The following is a 19,872-nucleotide window of genomic DNA, read 5'->3' on the forward strand; positions in this document are numbered from 1 at the left end:
AAATGGACCATAATTTTTTAAATTGTCCTAATAAAATGCATACATTATAAGGTAGCTATTGAAAGATGAACACTTCTATATCTGAAAGGAAGAACATTAATAGACATTCTTAGAGTATAGGAAACTTACAGAAATACTTTTTGAAGTAGATACCCCTGCACCATATTCTGTGCTGATAACAAACCCACTCCTTCAGATTTACCAATTGTATTTGAAGTGTATTACCTGCAGACTTAACCTATAAAATGGCAAAGATCTAGTAATGGAATCCAAAGGTCCTATATGGGCAAAATCTACTTGAACTCAGCCAAAGATATGTTGACAAAGAATCATTTACGGAATCATTAAGATTTGTTTGTGGAAATGGAAGGATTTTGACGGTCACCTGGTCAGGACCAGGTCCTTGTTACCAGGATTTATAGAGGGATTCTTTTTAAGGGTCCCAGAATTAGTGACTAAGGTAGATTATTTAAGGGGACAATGAAGTGGATAAAAACATCACTACATGTTGTGAAAAAGTTAGAACTGTTAACCTATATTTCAAGATATGATCTGATGGCTAGAATTAAACATCAAAACTCATCTTTCATGCTCTAATAGATGACAAATCTCCCTTTGACAAATATAGATATAAAAATATCCCAAAAAATTCAAACAAAAAACTATAACATAACTGAATCATTATTACAGATTAAACTTTATCCATAATCACCTGGGTTTATCACAGATACATAAAAACATCAAGAACAATGTTTTTAATAGAGCTAACTGCCAAATACTCATAATTCTGAGCTTTGTTGAATGAAAAGCTTTCAAAATAAAAAGATCTAGCAAAAGAAATCAAAATTTTGTGGAGGCAGGATGAGATATATATGTTCTTTTATTAAAATTGCCTGAAACATCTTTTCAACAAAACTACAGGAGTTTATATTACAATAGTTTTATTTAATTACAAAATGTTATTTTTCCACCTGTACAATAGCCCACAGAATGTTAAATGCGGAAGAACAATAGCAAGATAGTTACTCATTCTAGGATGATTTCTACCCAAGTTACATCAAAATTGATGAAAACAAGATGAATAATAATTGTAATAATCCTCAAAATGCTTTCCAGAGAAAGTATGTATTCCAACACTTTGATTCAATTGTTTCAATTATTTTTAAAGAGTTATCCACTTGTGCAACAGAATCAACAGGACATCAATTACAAAAGAATAATAATAGGGTACTTCTATTTGAACTCCTCTGAGGATGAAGATGAGAACAAAATAAAAATGTTAGTAACAGTAATGGCTAGTGTTTATATAGTACTTCATCTTTGCTCTATATACACGAAATCCTTTCTAACATCTGCCTTCTAGAGGAAAAAAAGCTACAGATAGAATTAGATCCATTTTACAGATGAAAAAAGTGAGGGCCAAATACTTTTTAAAAATCACCATTAAGTATCTGATAGTATTTGAACTCAGGTCTTCTTGATCAAATCAAGGTCTTGACTTGATTAAAACAGTCTCTAAGAACAGGTAGAAATATAGTAACTGGTGATGGAAGATCTTTCTTTCAGAGAAAAATGAGTGGAAATGATTATTTAATAGTCAAGTATCTAGACAACCAGTCAGGAATGTCAGGTTAGCTGAGGGAGAAGGAGGGCTAGTAAAAAAAAAAAAGTAATAAAAATGAAAGCCTTTCATCTGTTTATGGTATGTCCTGCATTAAAGAAGTCTCTAATTATTTCCACTTCCTGGCTGTGGATCCATCTGCCCAAACTACATCTCTATTTGACTCAGAGTTCTGTTGCTTTTATAGGAGAAGAGTTCAGACATATTAGGCCTTTCATATGCTCCCAGACCAACTGCCTTATGTATTTCTCTGTGATTGATAAAAAGAGATAAAATATCAGGATCTTAGAGACCTGATGGAATGACTAGAATACATGTAAATAGGGATTTAAGGAAGCTTGCTGTATAGGGTATAAAAGGTGCTCTGCTCCCAGACATGTGAAGGGCCAGTGGTTTATAGATGTCAAATCTCTTGACCTACAAGTTGGAGAATAGAACTCATTAAATCTGAAAGTGGTGCATGTGTGTGTGCACAATTAAAAAGCAGACTATAAAGAATGTTTGCTCCATTCTGTAGTATAATCCTTTTTTGCTTAAATTAGCATATCCCCTTTCTTTAGAGTTTTATGGCATTCTTGACACTTGGCCTATTTAATAAAAATCAGTCCTTTAAATTGGATGTGCTATGAAATTAGAATATGCAGGCGGAGCACATTTCTGTGGCCTCTTATTAGTATGCAGACGACAGCAGTATACCTGATGTCCACAGCAGGCAATCCCAACACCAGTGGAGAAAGGTACAAGATAAATCACTCAAAGCAAATGACTAATTAATCATGCTCTTGATTTTAATAACACATACCGTCTGGTTCAGGATTTCTCTGTCTATAATTGTGCACTCTAGTCTAGAATTTTAATGGCAAACCACCCATGGATTCCTAATTGACAATTTTTTTTGGTGGGGGGCAGTTGGAGAGGAGTTAAGAATCATATACTTTGTCAATCAGTGGAAGAAAAGGGGGGAATTGGAAACTTATGTTCTTCATATCACAATTCCTCATAGACTGACAGTATAATTCTTGACTGGAATTGATGCCAGCCCATTTAAAATGTAAAATTGCTTCTAAGATATCTGTACCTAAGGGTTTGCAATGACTGCATGCTCCTCCAAGATTCCAAAACGGAATAATGTTATTTTCAAGGGTAGTTGGACAAGAGTCGTGGGGGATACTTAGCAATAAAGCATCACTCACTTTGCACAGCCTTAAAGACTTTTAAATCAACAGGGGTATGAACCATGTGAGGATCCAGGATTGTCAGTGAGTCATTGCTGTACTTATTTGAAATAGATGGCCCCATAAAACAAAATGGCATTTACAAGTAAAAGACTCCTGTACATCAAATGACAAAACTAGCCTGTGCTCTCATCATTAAAGGCCTTTTTGGATTGGGGCTATTTTCAGGTTTGGATATTTATTTTTAGGTTAATTTCTTTAGGAAACTTGACCTCCAGACTTCTGTTCATTAATGTATAATGTTTCTGTTGTCTACAGAAATGTCTCAAAGGACATTTGTTAAAGTTTATTTATGGAAAAAAGGTAGATGATTAGAAGTGCTGAATATGAACAGCTTTATTATTCAGAAAAGATTTCCTAATTAGAAATTACATTTCTTTTTAGGAGGTAAAGGAAGCAATATAGGGTGTCTATTTTCTAAATCTGATTTTATTAACAACAACAACAATGAAAGGAGAAACTGATTTCCAAAGTATAAATAAGTAGGAACTTCCAAAATATAAATAAATGTGATCTTGGATGAAGTTGCACACTGTCTTATAGTTCTTTATTGACAAGGAGATGAAAACCAGAAATAATGCAACATGTACCCAACTATTTGTAAGGGAAAATTTCAGAGTCAAGAAAGAATGAGTGGAATCTCATGGCTTAAAATTGTTCTAGATTGGAAAGATCTTAACAAAGAAATTCAGTGGCAAAAACCAAACAAATTATTCCAGTGAATAAGAAAGAGAGGGAAGGTATATAAAGGGATAATAATAATGATAATAATCATTATTCTAAAGTACATTGTCTTACAAAATCTGTACATATATCTTATTCGATCCCCATAATAACACTGTGGGGAAGGTGCTATTATCACCCCCATTTTATAGATGAGGACACTGATGGGAAAGATTAAGTGACTTACCCAGAGTCATATAAATGGTGTCTAACCAGATTTGGAATTTGGGTCTTCCTGAATCCAACTCTAACTGCACCACCTAGTGGGATGAATGTAAATGCTTTGGAATTTCATTGAGCAAATATCTGTAAAACATATTTATGAAAAATGGCATCAAGGACAAGCAAATGAGGATGACCACCTCAAAGGGGTACAGTCATATAAGAATTCTATCAGGGAGGCTAACTAACATTTAACACAATGAAGCTTGTAGTAAAGGCTAAACAAATGAAGAGCTTTTCCCCCCTTAATAGTATCTTTTTTTTTTACAATTACATGTAACGATAGTTTGCAACATTCACTTTTATAAAATTTAGAGTTCCAAATTTTTTCTCTCTCCCTCCCCTCCCTCCTTCCCATGATGGTATGCAATCTGATATAGACTATACGTGTGCAAAATGTAGACTTTTAAAGGTATTTTACAAGCAAGAGGAAGTTCAAGGAAATGATGGTATTATTACTTGGAGTGGAAAGAGTAATGATAATGCAAAAGAAAGAGAAGTTAGAGCTACTTAATTCTTATTTTGTTTCTATATCCTCCTAACAAGGATACTGATTATCCTACTGGGAAGAATAGAACACAAATGTTTAACAGGTAATTGCAATCCAAGATAAGTGAAGAGATAGTAAGAGGGTATCTTGAAGTCTGCACATGAATTATGTACCAGTGTACTGAGTGACTTGTGGATTTAATTGTGAATTGTATCAGTGAAAATGGGAAAAAAAGAACAAGAAATACTAAGAAGGAAAATATCTTCTCTTGAAAAATGGGAAGACAGTGATTTCTTTAAACTCTATGGAAATGTGCTTGAATTCCTTTCTGATCAAAATTCTAGAACACATTATTAAGGGGATGACTTGTAATAATATAGAAGAGGTACAAATCTTACAAAAACCATCATTCATCAAGGTCAAGAGAAGCCAGAATAACCTCAAATTCTTTTTGACCAGCTGATTGACTGGTCAGGAAAATGATGTGGAGATAGGATACTTGGGTTTCAGCTAGACATTAGACAACTACTATCATTATATTATTTTTCACATGACAGTTCTTGTATACTGGTACAGGTCTGGCTAGATATACCCTAAAGTCTCTCTCAATTCTGAGAGTGTGTGATTCTTTGATATTGTCATGAGAAGAAATGGAAATACGATTAGTTGTGTTCAGTGTAGGGAGGTCTTAACGGAGTACCCCAACACTCTCTTCTTGCCCAATTTTGTTAAACTTTTAAAAATACCTAAAGGCACAGATGACTTGTTTATCATGACAGATGATAGAATCAGCACCCAAAATGATTTCAATAGACTCGAATATAACTTATCAGGATAAATACAAACTCTTTCATTTTTGTTTAAATGTCAGTCTCACAATTACCGAATAGGGTAGACAGAAAGAGATGACATTTTTAAAGACCTTAGTGGTTTTAACAAACTGAATGATCAAGAAGAGAGAATAATATGATATACCAGCTTTAAAAGTCAGAAGATTTCAAGGTGGTGTAGTGGGTAAGAGCTCAGGACTTGAATTCAGGAAGACCTGAGTTCCAATCATGCCTCAGACACCTACTAGGCAAGTCTATTAACCTCAATTCCATCTCAGTTTCCTCATCTAGAAAATGGGGATGATAATGGTAACACCTAAGGCACACAGTTGTTGTGAGGGTCAAATGTATTGTTATTTTCAAACTCTAAAGTACTATGTAAATACTATGTATTTAGTTGTAATTTAAAAACCAATGGTATGTTAGGCTTCATTCATAGAAGAATAATGTCAAGAATGAGGAAAGGCATATCTCTTCTACCCTGTGCTCTGCATTTGGAATGCCTTGTTCCATTCTGGGCCTCACTTTTTAGGATGGTGGTTGACCATGGGGAATGAATCTAGAAACTAGGTCTGTTTAGATTAGATAATCTTTAGTACCATTAAAAACAGATCACACCAAAAACAAACTGTAACTTCTCTGGGTCAGTACTGAGTTCATAGATAATAGAGAACCATTTTAGTTCAATTGAATGACGTTTTTCATTGTGGCTTGAGTGGTGAGATGTGCCTCCCCTTTTTAACTGGACTTCTGGATTCATTTAGTAGTTTCTGGTGAGGAACAGCCTTTTCCAATTCAGATCAGCTCTGCAATTTAGAGACTAAGAATTTGGCTTTACTGGGAATATATGAGAAGGAATAGCAAGAGAGAATGTGTGTGTGTGTGTGTGTGTGTGTGTGTGTGTGTGTGTTAAACTTTGTGCTCGGTTTTTGATTGTCTAGAATGTTCACAGACTGAGAATAAGACCAGAAAGGCCTATGGTACAAGGATTTCCCAAGGAGAAGGCAACCTGCTGTTGGTGTGTCTTGGTGTCCCTTTCCTTGGGTGATAACCTGCCAGGGGAGAGTTTGTTCATGCTCTTTTCTCCACCCCGGATGTCTGTTGTCTTTTGGCTGAGATTTGTATTTCCTCTGAGCATCAAGGTTAATGTTATGGTAAAAAGAAGAGTCAGTAATGAGGATTTACAGAGATAACTTCAGCTGCCAGTGAGACTCAGAATTAGGTGCTGACTCTCAGGGTATATTTGGAGTGCCCAGACATAGTACCAGAAGAGTTTTTTTTTCCAGATGGTAACAACATGTTAGACTTAATTGGAGGCATAACAATCTTGAAATATTTAAAGACTTGTGGAAGATGAATGAAATTTGTTGTACTTCATTCCAGAGGTCATAACTATAATATTAGGTGAAAGTGCCAGAAAGATAAATTTTAACTCAGAAAGAAACCAAACATAAACATCCTTAATTATGTTCTCCCCTCTATGTTCTCCTTCTCTACTCCCCCATGTATGATTACACACCATACATGAATGTCAGAATGAGATGTAAGTAGTATCATATTTGCATTATACTTGAATATTCATTGTGTTCACTTTGGCAGATAAAATAGATGAAAAGATCTATGTTGTTTAATTAAAATTATTAGATATTTATGTTACACTTACCATGTGTAGAGTTCTCGGTTTGACATTGAATGAGATATAAACTCTTGATAGCAAGATCACAACTTTATTACAAGTTCTATGAGCTGAAGACTTGTGTCATATTGAAACTTTATATCTGAAAGATGTCTCACTAATGTCAATTTCTTGTTTATTAATATGCACATGGGAGGTGCAATGGGGAGATGTTCACTGATAACTAGAGGAGATTTGGGAAAGGATTCTGGAAAGAATCTATTTGAGATAGATTTAAAGAATGTATGGACATTACAGGAGAGAAAATTCTAGTGAAGAGAATAGTGTGAGCAAAGGCAGAGAGATGGGAAAATATATGATATATGCTGGTGTTGGTGGTGCTTATGTATGGGAAAATAGGAGAGCTACATCTATATAAAGAAAATTGGAGAACCAAGTTGTATAGGGGAAAAATGGTTCCTGGCTTTCTTGCTACTAAGAATATTACCTGAGTACAAAAACAAGGTAAAAAGATCTTTTCTAGATTTTCTTAGATTCAAATTACTGAATTCTTCCATGCTTCTCCCCTCTCTAGAGGAGAATATAAGGAGAATATATAATTTAATATATATAAACTCATAAAGAATGTCTCTCCATGTTGACAGTGGCCAACTTGCAGTTTGGAGAAATCATACAGAATTCATTCTTTGTTCTATTAACTAGGAGGAGTACTTATACAGAGTATTTACTCTAACATCTCTAATCTTGGAGCATGGGGAATAGCACTGAGCATTTTCATGAAATTATTCCTCATTCTATCTACAGCTTCACTGCCAACATCCTTGAATTTGGCAAAAGCCAGCAGTTTCCCCCATTAATGCCTTTCTCTCCTGCCAGGCCCATCCCAATAGGCTACTTGAGAATGCTGAATGACAACAGTAGAGAGTCACACACATCCCCAGCAGGGAGCCCAGGTGATGCCATTTATATCCAATTAATGAAACAAGGAATGAGTAGTATTATTCACATGCATAATTCCTCATACCTTTTGCCTTATTAAGCCTTCAGGTAAACTTTTCTTGGAGGAGTTGGAGTCACAGGGGGAAGAATTCTGGTGTCAACAGCAGGAATGTGTTGTGGGGGGCATGGGGGAGAAGGTGGAGAGTAGGCTCATTTTGTTTGACTTATAAACCTTGTTAGTCAACTGTATGTTTCCCTATTAGATGAGATTTCTAAATAATATTACTTCTCTTTTGCCTTCCAGGGCTCCTTATTATTTCTAAGCCTTAATAAAAGGTGGTGGGCAGCTAGCTGATGCAGTGGATAGAGTGCCAGGCCTCAGCTTCCTGAGCCCGAATCCAGCCTCAGACACTTGCTAGATGTGTGACCCTGGACAAGTCATTTAACCTTTGTCTTCCCAGTTTCTCATCTGGAAAGTGGGGATAATAACAACACCTGCCTTCCAAGGTGATTATGAGGATCAAATGCAATGATATTTGTAAAGTGCTTAGCACAGAGCCTGGCACATAGTCAGTGCTATGTAGATGTTAGCCATTCTAGCTATTATTAAGTTATACCTGTTGGCATAGTAGAGGTGATTAACTGTTTCAGTCACTACGTGTGTATCTGTGCCAGAATGTTAAAAGTACCCCCATGCTGCTACAAAGATTGCCCTTGTCAGAAGGCAATGACCATTGATTTAGTGGAAGAGTGGGAAGGGGTCAGCATCTGCTTTGGTTCTCCATTAGTAAGGAAGGGACAAGATCAAAGAAGGTTCTCTCAGTTGGATCTCAGGAATCCTGGATTCCTGTTTTAGCTCTGCCCTGCAGTCTCTGTGTGTCTCTAGGCAAGTCTCTTTCCCTTTCTAGGTCCCAACTATATAGAATATCAGAACAGTAATCAAATGGAAAAGCATCTAAGCACTGTGCTAACTGCTTGGAACATAAATAGAAAAAGGAAAATAATTTCTTTTCTCAAGGAGCTCACATTTTATTTAGGGTAGACAACACGTTCAAGACGGTTTCAGCTACACTACAGACAGAAAGGTCCAGTCATGTTTAGTATGCAGGGGTGGAATAGATCACAAAACCCAGGAGTTCTTAAGCTGTAAAGATGAGTCAGATGGTCAGACCCCATGGTTCGACATTTTAGAATTATAATTATTGACTCAGTGGTCATTCGACTGGAAGGGACCTCCCATTTTGCAGCTGGGGTATCTATGTTTCTTGGCTCTGAGAACCAAATGAGGAAGTTAAATGGAGTTTCAGCCAAACTGTCAGCCTCCCTCCCTACCTCCCTCCCCGTGCCCTTTAATAACATCTTGTACATTGGGGCTACTGCTCCTTTCTTTATGGTAGCAGCCAGGGGGATTCTGAAACAATGAGAAAAAACTGATTGCGGAATACTTTCTCACAACTTAGAGAATCCCTTGAAGCTGATTAAGTGTCTTATTTTATAACATGTTTCTATCTCAAAACATTCTCCATATCGACCAAAGAGAAATGTGATCACCTTTTTGGATCACTGACCACCTTTCCTTTTGTTTCTACCTCCGGACTTTTTCTGGGACTTGATGTAGTTGCTGATTAGTAGCATTTAAAAACATGAAAACAATACACATTGTGCCAGATCAATCTGGAACTTGTTCTGGGAAGTATGAGAATCATATATTTTATCCTAAATATTTTCAGACTTACTTATGAACTGAGTTGTGAGAGTAGCCTTGATTACTTTCCGGACAGAAAGGCTGTGGCTTAGTAATTGAATCTTGTACTTCAATTAGGAAGACTTATGTTTTAATCCTTCAGACGCTCACTAATTGTGTGATCCCTCAGGGAAGTCACTGAAACTCTTTCAGACCCATTTTCCTCATCTGAAAATAGGGGTAATGATAATAGCACCTACCCCATAGAGGTGTTGTACAGATAAAATACACATAAGATGCCTGTAAAACTTAAAATGTCAAAGAAATATGGAGATGCTTTTGATGTTCTTATTATAATCATTCTTATCATCTTATGTTGAATGGAGCTCAGAGAGAAATGATCTTGGGACAGATCTTATCCTTATATTGTTCTTTTATGTTTAGTGATTGAAGGACTGTTGCAGAGATGGATTAAATATGTTTTTTTTTTGTAACTGAATAAACACATAAGGACAGTAGTTTTGCATTTATAGCACCACTGAAAACACCTGCAATACAACAATAGTAACTAAGAGGATGATTGGGGTACTATATATTTCACTTTATTGCTACATGGCTTTAATATCTTCCACTATTTCTTTATATTTTGAGAGCTTTTCATACCACCTAATTTGGAGGTGATACACTTTTAGGTGGGTAGCACTTATTAAACATATTATACTTTAAGATTCTTTTAAGGTTAAAGTTATATTCAGAAAACTGCCAACAAGACTTACATTTATGTTTATATCATAAATATTTCTTTGTTATTCAGTTGTTTTTCAGTTGTGTCTGACTCTTCATGATTTTATTTGGCATTTTTTTGATCAAAGATAATGGAGTGGTTTGCCATTTCTTTATCCAACTCTTTTTTCAGACAAGGAAACTGAGGCAAACAGTGTTAAGTGACTTAACCAGAGTCACATAGCTAGTAAGTGTTTGAGGCCAGATTTGAACTCAGAAGATGATGAGTCTTCTTTATTCCAAGCTTGGAACTTTATCCATGTGCCACCTAGCTGCTCTGTCATTTCTAGTGTTGTTCTAATAATCTGGTGGAACTCATGGTGGTAAAGGTAAAGTGGCTCTTTCCTCTGTGATAACTCTCTTTAATGGAAAGAAGTATTCAGTAACTCTGGATCTCTTGGAAGAATTTATAGGAGTGGGTGACCACATTAACAGGGACAGATTAACAAAGCTTAAGGAACGCTGAAATTAATTGGCATGGAAGGCAGCTGTCAAATGTCTCTCCAATTTCTCCTACCTCTCTTACCATATTCCATATGCTTCAATGACCCCTTATTTTATTAGCACATATAATGTATGCCACATAGCAGGAATATGAAAATATACTAACCCTTTCATGCTAAGGGTTAATTAGTTGATAAGATAATTTAGAATGTATAGCTTACTTCCAGGGATTTCAAGAATTTCCAACAATAATAATGGCTCACATTTCTGTAGCACTTTACTGCTTACAAAGCGCTTTCCTCACAAGGACCCTGTTGTGAGTAGTGTAGGGATTATTAACCCCATTCATCTTGAGTTGTAAAAGGCCCATTTCCACAGGCACCATAGTATACAATCATGAAATTCTGGCTGAGAAGCAGTCTTGACTTTGGATTTGAATCCATATCTGATCAAATTATTCACCAGGGGATAAGTTTATCCCAGCAGTCACAGATGTGAGGTATTGCAGATGCAGCTAAAGAAATGGGCCATGAAATGGAGGGCTTTGCAAGAGATTGGATGTCTTATAGATGCATCAGCTGGAGTAGCTGCTGTGCCTTTTCTAGTGAACATTTCCAAGGGCAAAGTGGGATATTTCCATCAACCTGCATGAGGTGAGTGGGAGCTGGTATGGATCACGGAGGGGAAGGAATAGCAGGGAAGAAAAGGCAAAAAGAAATGTTGGGCCTTCAGCCAGGAAGGCCCCCTTTGTGGAGAAAGGAAAGGAAAAAAATAATGCCTTCATGTGCAAATGAAAAAGGCATTTAAATTGAGTGTTCTTTGCAGAGGTGAAAAAAAATATCCCATAGAGATCCCAGTGTTTCATTATCCAATTGAATGCAGTCCCTTAAGTTTCAAAGACCATTCTCCTGAATGATTATTCGTATTGCTGTGTCAGTCTGCCCTCATGTTCAAGGAACCCTGGCTGTGCAGCATCATTTAAAAATCAAAACCCTGCAAGTATTTTTATGTTCAATATAGTAACAGAATAAACTCTGGTCTTTCTCATTTATTCTCTGATTTCACCTGTCTGCTCTCTAGATTACTGTTGTACTGTTATTACCTAACATCAACAATCTCCTCTGTCCCAAGTCTTTTCTTAATACAATAAAAGGCCTCCTTGGAAAGGGGATCAAAAATCTTAATGTGGCAGGATACCAGGGTGTGAGCACTTAAGCAGCAAGGGCAGATTCACAGAGTTGGAAAAGTCATCAAAAGCCGATGGCTACTCAGTGAGTGACTTAGAGTGGCTCTACTCGGGGTAGATGGATCTCTCAGACTAAAATCATACTGATAAATGTGGCTTTAGAAATAAGAGGATGCCAGGTTTTCCCAGACCATGGCAGTTGTTCTCCTCTGGCACAGAAAGACCTACTGAGTCATTAATCTAACTTATGTGGGAACTGTCCCCTAATCCCATGAGCAACAGCAAAAATAGTTCCCCTTGTTCCTTCAGAGCATTTTAGGAGAGTGGTAAATGAATCCAGCACTAGGGTGTCTATCACTTCCCTGGGGGAAAAAACTGATTTTAAGCATTCCTCTTCAGGGATAAATTACTCAGTTGCCTGGTAAATCTAATAAACCATTACCCCTCCCCCCCAAAAAAAATTCTTGGGTCTGAACTTAAGCGGCTGAAATTTGAGCACTACATGCTTCATCTATTTAGAATGTATCCAGTGACAAATTCAACCACAATGTCTGAAAAGTAGGATTAATTTCTCTTTGACCAAAATTAATAGGTATGTTGTCACACCTTAGCCCAACATCCTGTCAACATATCTTTGATGTCACAAGGTTTCCAAAGGTATTGTTCACATTTCAAATTTTATTTTTTTTCCTCTGAAGTTTCAGACAAAAAATCAAACTGATTTTCCAAAGGCTAATTCCTTCTTGGCTTATTGACTCATTCTCCTCCCGTACAGGAGAAGATTTCCTGACAGCTACCTGTTGTTGCCCATGATAAGAAGAAAGCCATTCAATGGGCCATAATAGTAAGTGCTAGGATTGGAGAAAAAGGATGGCATTTTAAGTCCTGAGGACTTTTTGTTTCCAGTTCTTCATTTTGACCTCTTACCATTAGAAGAATCCTCCACGATTTTTGTATCTTGAAAAAATTTTGCTTCTCTTTTTTTTTTGAATCATAGATTTAGAACTGGAAAGGCAACCAAAGATCATTGAGCTTTTTCCTAAAATTTTACAGAGGAAACTGAGGCCCAGAGATGAAGTGACTTGCCCAAAGTCAAACAGATAGTAAACATCAGAGGCAAGATTGGAACCCAAATGCTCTCATTAAAGATTCAATATTCCTTCCAATGTACCATACTGAACTTATGCCTATAGTTCCAAAAAATGTCCCTCCTTCTCTTTGGATCTCATATGTCTTATCTACTAAATTAGGGGACAGAACTAGATGATCTTTTAGAACATTTCTCACTTTTACACTCCATTACATTCAATTGAAGTTGAGTTCAATTGAATGTAATAGAATCTCCCCTAACTGCCTTCTTTTTCTCTGTGTCCTCATTGGGCTAGGCCCTGACTCCCCTACTCTTTCACTAGATGTGTCCCCCCATGTTAATGTAAGAGCTGTGTTCTCTTCTGCTTGTACATGACTTTTGCAAGTCAATCTAATGTGATTCTACCTAAAGCCTCCTGGTTTCCCATGGAACTTTCCTAAACAGCCCTTCCCTAGGGAACTCTTGGGAATAGTCAGTTACATTCACCTTCACCCCAGAAGCCCAGCTGCTCATCAGAAGACATTTTCTGGGGGCTCCTGTGGCATCTACCATGGGGACCATTCAGACTTCAGGTGGTGATCATTATGTCTTGACCTAGTAACCTGGGATCAAGTGCAGAGCCGCAGAGAAAAAGAGTCTACACAGAGGGAAAGAGCAGGTCCCTGGTTTCATTTGAACATTTATATAGGCTGTATGCAATGATTCTAAAGTAACTCTATTTAATTCCTTGTCCTGAAATTAATGTCAACCAAGTACTAAGTGAAACATTTTTGAAGTCATGCTTCTGATGCCTAGGAGGCATATCTCCTCAAAATTCAATGTCATGTGGACATACTGTTTTCCTTAATGTTCCTTTGGACATAGAACTTCCTCCAAGAAGGAACAAAAATGCTGTGTTTTTTCTTGCCCTGAGAAGTCTCTGTTGGGGGGAATTGTTCTGGGTAAAATTCTAGGCCAGCCCGACATAAAACAAATCTGCCAGTCTAGTGTCTGAAGCACTGCCACTGAGCAGATGTTAATGATAAGTTAAAAGAAACAATCACCTATGTCTGTGGTTGTAGTTGTTAGCATCAGTCTGATGTCTGATCCTCTTTCCCATTCTTAGGCTGCTAGCCTAAACCGCAGGCTGATCATAGTTCTACCTTAATCTTAATCTTAGAATTTAAGTCATAATTTTCTATCTTCCACTCAGGCTCTGGTCCTGTTATTCAATGACTGTCCAGGGCCAGCTTTCAAAGAAGGCAGAAACCCAAGAACATCTGGCCTGATCTTAACTAGTGCACTTTGAATCATGAATTTGGCCTGCTTTTCACTAGGAGAGGACTATGGTGGTGGTTGTCTTGAGAGTGACCTGACTTTTTATTGGTTTATTTTCTTTTAAATTGAAGCTTCTGAAATTCCTGCTTACTTCAATCTGTTTATTCAGACCCAAGGGACTTGAAGGTGCTTCACTTGAGTAGGGGGGAAGTTTCCAAATGGCCCAGAGGAACAGCAAGCTTTTATCTAACATGTAAAGCCATTTTCTTCCCCCATCCCAAATTCACCCTTCTACCAAAGATGCTTGTGTTTGTCAAGGACACTACCCCTGATCGCCAAAGAGTTACAATCTCAGCATTATTCTCATTTTCTCACTCTCAGTCATCTCACACATCCACTTGACAGATCTCATCATTTCTGCTTCTAGAATATCACTCAAATCCACCCCCCTTCCCTTTAGACACAATCAATTAATCAGCCAACCAACATTTATTAAGCACCTACCATATGCCAGGCACATTCAGATTCTCATCATCTCTCACCTGGATAATTGTTATAGCCTCCTAATTAGTCTTCCTATCTCAAGGTTCCCCAGCTCCAATTGATCTGCCACACAGCTGCCAATGTGATTTTCCTAAAATGCACGTCTGACTATGGCACTCCAATGGCTACCTTTAATGATCAGATATGAAATTCATTGTCACTTAAAGTTCTTTTCAACTTGTTGTAGCAGCAAGCACCACAAGCGTCCCCAGGGTGGCTGCTCACAGGTTCTTGGATCTGTTTTGTTAAAGGAAAGCAACTCAAAATGGGTTAACAAGCTTACTTTAATCAGTCAGACATATATCGTTTACCTTGTTCAGGGGAAAAAGGTCAGCACCCCGAACTTCAAAGCATACAGGCAGAATTATCAAGACAGAAACAGATCAAGTAGACAGATTTCCAAACTGTCCAACCATTACATCCATACCCAGTCAACATCTGGGTTTCCACATTCTGGGTTTTTCAAAGCCGGGGGACTCTCAACAACGGCTTCCCAGAATTCAGATCAAATCACAGAACACTTCTCAAAGTGAGTCCCAAAACAAAGCTACACATCAGGGCTTATATAGCCTTCTCCTGGCTCAGAGAATGTAACAACCTTATTGACTCACTGGCCAATCAAGAAGTATCTACTGAAAAACAAGCCTCCCTCCCCAGGCTTCAGGTGCATTTTAGCCTAGGGGCAGGGAAGATCTTTAAATTTGCATTTCCATTACATTCGGCCCCAAGATCTTTCATGCCCATAGCATAAACAATTTACACTTGTTCACTTCTTTTTTTTTCCTATTTTTGCTATTCATCGCTCCTTTTCAAAAACACCATGGTCCAGTCACACTGGATTTTTTACTCTTCCTTGTACATGGGAAGAGCAGCTGGGTAGCACAGTGGATAAAGTGCCAGGCTTGGAGTCAAGAAGACTCATGTTCCTGAGTTTGAATCTGGCCTCAGACATAATACCAGTGTGTTACTCTGGGCAAGTCACTTATCCCTGTTTGCCTCAGTTTCCTCACCTGGAAAAAAGAGCTGGAGAAGAAAATGGCAAACCACTCTAGTATCTTTGCCAAGAAAACCCCAAAAGACATCACAAAGAATCATACCCAGCTGAAAAAATGACTAAACAACATACATGAGGCTCCATCTCTTATCTCTGTTACATCTGTGTTAGATGTTCCTTATACTTAAAATAATCTTCCTCCTCACTTCTTAAGATGCCCAGTTTCCTTTAAAGCTCAGTTCAAATACACCTTTCTACAAAAACCCTTTCCTGATTCTCCCCACTTCTAGGGTCTCCTGCCAAAATTACCATACATCTATTTTATAAGAAAGAGAGTGACCTGTAAGGAGGTCACCTTTTTTTTTTGTCTTGAGCACAGATGTGTTCACAGTAATAAAAAGAACAGTTGCTCTGACTAAAGTTCTGAGACTTCAATTGCTTATTTTAAGTATGACAAGGTACTGAACATTTGAGCTCATGGAGAACAGTGTGGAGAACAAACATACAAACAAGATATAAAAATGGTATGAAAGGTTGGATTTCAGAACTGCATCAGTAGCTGGAAACTGGAAGTGACAGATATTATAGTTTTTGTTGAAGACTTAGTCCAGCTGAGCAAAACCGTTTCAGAGAAGCAGAGAAATTATCCAATGGATCAATTGCTTCAGCTGAGTTTTTGTGTCCAGTGAGGTGTTCGCCAAGCATGGTATAGATAAACTTTGGTTAGCAGAAGTTACTTTTATTGAGAAACTTTTATGACTAGTTCCTGAGACAGAGGACAACCAAGGTTGATCTCTTTAGTACGATATGATGAGAGGTATAGGAGGGACAGAGTATCCTAGGTGCTTAGTAGAAAGAGCTAGCATTTCACTGGATCTTCAGGGTAGGCTAGGGCTTTTCTGGGGGAAGGCAAATAAGAAAGGGTTGGAGAAGGGCATTCAAGGAATCAGGAGCAACATGGACAAAGACCCAGAGACAGGCAAGTGTACCACATGTTTGGGGAATGATGAGTTTTTCAATCTGACTGGAGCATAGAGTCCATGAAAGAGAGTGGTGGTGATGAAGCTTAGGGCCATGATCACTTATGTTTATCAATTTGTATTTTGAGTTCATGGGTCAATCTATATAAAAGAGCATCAAAAGGTGAGAATGTTGGGCTTTCTTTCCATTGGTTCTAATAACCTTACATAGGGTCATTAGCCCTCAAAGCTCATTTTCTTTTAATGTGGGACATCCAATGTGGAGACTTGTCAGTTGGCATTCAAATATGGCAAAGAGCCCGACTGTCCTATTTACTATAAGTTTAATTTCCTGATATCATCTCCCCCAACCTTTCTCCCCCTAGTTCCTAGGTATCAGCCATCAAGGATCATATCCTCTGCCAGATAAACAATAACTTAGAGACCTGAGTCTCATGGAACTGTACTCAGAGTAGCCATGGTCAAAGTAGATTGAAGAATATACATGGCTAGATTCTGAGGCTTGTTTTAAAAAAACAAACAAGATCATAGCTATACTTTGGTGTATCCGCTTATTTGATTCTGAGCTTGGCATTTGGCAGAGTATAGGATTTGAGGAGAGTAACATAATGGACATAGATCCTGTATTGAAGTCAAGGAGATCTGGGTTCAAGTTCTGCATCTGATATAATATTATTATTAATAATAATTATGTAGTGTCTACTATGTGCTAGGTACTATAATAAACACTTTACAGATATTTCATTTGATCCTCACATCAACCCTGAGAGCTAGATGCTATTATTCCCATTTTACAAGTGACAAAACTGAGGCAAATAGAGGTTAAGTGACTTGCCTAGGATCACAGCTAGTTAAGTATATGAGGCTAGATTTGAACTCAGGTCTTGCTGACTCTAGGCCTTGTGTTCTATCCACTTGTACCACCTAGCTTCCCCATAAGAACAGTGATAATAAGAAAACAATAACCATGGAGAATTAATCTCTCTCTGGGCCTTGGTAAATTCTCCAAGACCATAAGTAACAGAAGAACTGCTCATTTGCAAGCTCCTGCTACCTCCCTAAAAAAGTTTCTCCTATCAATCAAATCATAGATCTGGACAAAACAAAACAATTTAATGATAGTAGGTTTCCTTAATTCTCCTTTTGCATGATTTTAATAGGGTATTTAATCAGTCTGGCAGCATAGTAAAATGGATACCATGGAATCTTTTGGAATTATGAAGACTTAGATTCAAATCAATCTTCTGATGTGCTGGCTGTATGGTAAGTCATCACTACTTCAGGCCACTTTAGGAATATAAATTGTGCAGAATGTGTTGGATTTAACTGGTACACAGACTCTCCTTATCAAGAAATTCCTTCTAGCCATGAAATATTAGATCCAGTCTCATCCTTATTTCACCAGGAGGATGACTAATGAAGGAGAGCCTAGGTGAGCTTCTAGCAAGCCTAGGGTCTATTTTGGGCTTATCTTCTCAACAGCAACAAGGACAGTACCTTGTGTATATTAAGTGCTTAAGAAATATTTATTGTAAATGAATTGAATTGATATTTCAAGATGTGTTTTTCCATACCAGCATTTTCATTCATTAATATAACTGGACTGTGAAACTTGTGAGGTTTCATATTTTATCTGATTGTGATAAAAGTAACAAAAATACTAACTCACATTTCCAGTGCCTTGAGCTCTAAGATGTACAGTGCACTTTTCTCATGACAACCCTGTGGGGAGCTACAAGTTTCCCTATGAGGGTACAAGTATGGCTATTCTCATTTTACAAATGGAAAAAAAAAACTGAAGCCCAGAAAGTTTAAATGACTTCCAAACGTGTTGAGTAGCAGATCTAAGGTTTGAACTTACATCTTCTGAGGTCAGAAATGAGTATTTTCTTCACTATAACATACTAATTTGAATACTTATAGCCAAAAGCCTTGAGCTAAGGAAGCTTCCTCTATTCCAAAAGGAAGGTTGGGTTTTAACTGATGAAACAATGAACATTTATTAAACACCTACTATTGTGTATCAGGCACCGTGTTTAGACTTCACCACTCAGCTATAGCTTAGGGCCCCAGAAAAAAAGGCACAAATGCAGCAATGTGAAAGAACTCCATTTATTTTCTTTCTAGACTTTCACTTAGATTTGTGTTTTTTGCTCTCTGTGAAACACAAAAATATGTTGGTGAAATGGAACTCTGCTTGTTGTACATAGAACATAATTTCAAAGGAAATAAATATATAAAATGTATGTATAGAAGACATACTAAGCTAACCAAAGAGATGCATATTCCTAGGTGTATAATAAATCAGGTTTGAATGACTTAGAACTGACAGTGCAGGGTCAATACATATTGAGCCCTGCCCCCACTGTCTAGCTGCAGCCTTCCTTTCCAGAAATTTCACATTCTTCCCCACTCACATTCTATATTCCAGCCAAACCAGATTGCTGCTGCTCCCCATAAATAGCCATTCTGTCTCCAGACTGTGAACCTTTGCAAAGGTTCTCTGCCCCCCCCAACCCCTCCCTATGCCTGGAATGCTTTCCCCTCTTATCTCCATGTCTTGGAACCAGTTAGCATCTTTCTAGGCTCAGCTCATGTAGTCTACTCCCAGAGGAGTTACCCTTCCTGATTTCTTCCTAGTTGAGGGCAGTTTTTCTCTCTTCAAATTAGCATGCACTCATTTGCTTGCAAAAGACAACTTTGTGAAGTGGATAGAATGATATGTTTAGAATTAGAGAGTCCAGAGTTCCAGTCTTGACTCAGATGCTTCCTAGATGCATAACTCTGAGCAAGCCATTTGATCTTCCTCAGATTCAGGTTCCCCATATGTGAAATTGGATAATAATATCCCTACTTCACAAGCTTCCTGTGAGGATCAAAAGAAATAAAGTATGGAAAGTGCTTTGCAGAACTCACAGAGCAATAGAAATGTTGGGTATCATTATTACATGTTTGTATTCTCTGGGAGATGGAAGCTTTTCCAAGGCAAGGATTTTTTTTTCATTTCTGTTTTTTTTTTTAATCCCCAGTACCTAGTCTAGAGACTGGCATACAGAAGATACTTAATTTCTCTAGAATAAGTAAGTCTCCATTCTTCTATGTGGGGTTGGTGGGTGCTTCCCATCTTCCTATATTGCACTGAGGGCTAGAGTGGAGGTAGAGAGAGACAGATGGGGAAAGATAGACCAAGAGATAAAGACAAAGACAGAGGGAAA

The 19,872-nt window shown here is 37.6% G+C and overlaps 1 protein-coding gene across 4 annotated transcripts in view; it reads left to right on the forward strand.

Annotated features, from left to right (window-relative positions):
- CDH13 (cadherin 13) overlaps window positions 1–19,872 on the forward strand; it is a 1,699,366-nt gene that overhangs the window by 498,614 nt on the left and 1,180,880 nt on the right. The gene's annotated exons all lie outside the window — the stretch shown is intronic.

This window comes from Petaurus breviceps, unplaced genomic scaffold (assembly GCF_028583685.1).
Source record: "Petaurus breviceps papuanus isolate PSGF00001 unplaced genomic scaffold, PetGlider_PUasm1.0 90845, whole genome shotgun sequence".
Lineage (NCBI taxonomy): Eukaryota > Metazoa > Chordata > Mammalia > Diprotodontia > Petauridae > Petaurus > Petaurus breviceps.